Raw genomic sequence first — 2,468 nt, 5'->3', positions numbered from 1 at the left:
TTGAGAATGATTATATGGATTCAATTTTCTAGAACCAAAAGTTAAAATTAATGATTAAGAAATTTGATAAAACATATTTGGTTTTCTTTTTAACCTATCAACATGATTTTTATAGTGGTGCGATTAGTTTTATATTTTGTTACATATTTTCTATAAAATTGAGCTAAAGTATTATAATTAGTAAGGTATATAACGAAAATATATTAGAAAGATGTGATATGTAAATAAAATAGAAGATAAAGGCAAATGAGATATATAAAAATTATCTAATGTGAGATATTGGTGTAAGAAGCTAAATAACAGATAAGATAAAGCCTAAAGGAGATGTACCTTACCAAAGTTTAAACCGATTTCTCTCTCATGAACCGACTTTCATTCCACTAGGCTTCCTGTGCCGATCAATTGGCCCGATATTTAAGATCCATGGACCTCCAACATTTAACGCATTGTGGACTGTGGCCTTGCCGATGATGCTAAGTATTATCAGCTATGGACTTTCATTCATGGACCATTTTCTTTTGTCGTGTACAAATATCTCGAAGTTTGTGAATATCCAAATATAACTTGAAGTAAGTGAAGTATAGATAGAAAAAAAACCCATACCTGATCGAAACCTCAGACCCGCATCTATATTTACTTGGGAATCCCCGTATAAAAAGGCAGGGATGAAGATGGGATGAGAACACCCCTATTCTTCGATCATGGACCCGGATTTGATATATATTAACATATAAAAATAATATAAAACATATATTTATACTGCAATTTATAATACTTCAAATTCAATCCATATAATTTATGAAGCATATATTTTTTTTTATCTTTTGTTTATTTATTTTATTTTCAATATCACTCTGATAATTTTTTTCTATTTGATGTATATATTTAATTTAATAGACTAGTTGTTTATGTAATCTATAGATATTTTTATATTTTGTAAAATATTTAAATTTATATTGGTAAAATTCAAATTTAAAGCTTTTCTTACGTAAAAGTTTTCATATTAAAAGAGAGAAATAAATCCTCGATTCCTTATTGGGGATTCACGGTTTCCGTTCGGGGTGGGGATGATCAATGATAGTTTATTTATATTCCTGGATGAGAATAAAGGATTCAAAGATAAGATAGAGATTGGGTCCCTTGTATTCTGCACCCTGTTTCCATCTCTGACATGAAATGAGCAATAGGAGTAACGCGGCATTATGAAACCTATGAGTTTCATTTCATGGATTCTATTTACAACAAATTTATAGTATGCATTTGTAAATTTTATTATCTATTTTATCACCTAATGATTGTATTAAATATTTTTAAAGTTGCTAATATTAAATGTGAAAGTTTATGTTTTTATGATATTTCCCCATGCCTTTATTATTCTATGAAAGAATAGATTTTTTTATATTAAATCTCACATATTAAATATGTAAGTAAAGGTAAAAATAAATTGAGAGCTTGAACGTTCGCTTACACCCAAGATTTTAAAAAATATGGGTCATAGCCTCCTTTCATGGTTAATTCTTTTAGGAGAAACGGGGAGTGTTAATATTTTTAATGAGATAATCGTTGGATTAGGTGTCTAAGTCCATAACTATAATTGGTATGTACTTGATTTGATAAGTAGCATGGTCCTTTTGTGTGACCTTTACTCATGCAACTTGACAGGACGACTGGTGAAGAGAGAGTAGGATTTATTATTTGAAATAATAAATTGGTACTCAAATGATTTTATTAATATATTACAGGATTAATATATTATTTGAAAATCATATTATTAATTAGTATTTGATCAGAAATTAATCTGGAACTAATTTTGAGATTTAAGGAACGATTAATAATAGAGGGACTTGTAACAACTGATTCTTGGTACGCATTTAATTTAGTAATTTTTCAAATTATATGAGCAACTCGACGAGTTGGAGGCCCCAGACTTGTCGGGTAGAGATTAGAAGAGACGTGAGTTTTAAGCAACCTACTCGACGAGTCGAGATGCCTCAACTCGACGAGTAGGTTGGCAGGGGTGAAACCCTAACTTCGGGGTTTTGCATCCTATTTAAGCACCTTAATCCCCTCATGCTAGCCTTATTTCCATCCTCCAAGTCCTAAACCCTAATGCATTTGTGAGCCACTTTTGAGTGAGTTTTACGTGTGTTGAAGCATGTGAAGGAAGGAGAAGCTTGGGGATTCAAGAACAGGCTAGTAGATCCAGAGACTCTATTTCATTCTCATCATTTCTTGGTAAGCAAGTCTCAAACTTGCTTAGTAACTTCTTAGATCTCCTTATTATCATTTTATTGGGTTTTTGGACCAAGAAGTATGATCTTTGGGAAATGGATGTCCCAAGTGAGTATACCTTCAGATCTAGAACCGTGAAGGGCTCTCATGGCATAAAGGTGCAAACTTTATGGCCATTGAAGCCCCATGCAAGCTTTAGGAGGTCATTTCGGCATTTTAAGCTCCAAAAGGCCATG

The sequence above is a fragment of the Lactuca sativa genome, chromosome 3 (genome assembly GCF_002870075.4).
Source record: "Lactuca sativa cultivar Salinas chromosome 3, Lsat_Salinas_v11, whole genome shotgun sequence".
NCBI lineage: Eukaryota > Viridiplantae > Streptophyta > Magnoliopsida > Asterales > Asteraceae > Lactuca > Lactuca sativa.
This window is presented reverse-complemented; position numbering follows the sequence as displayed.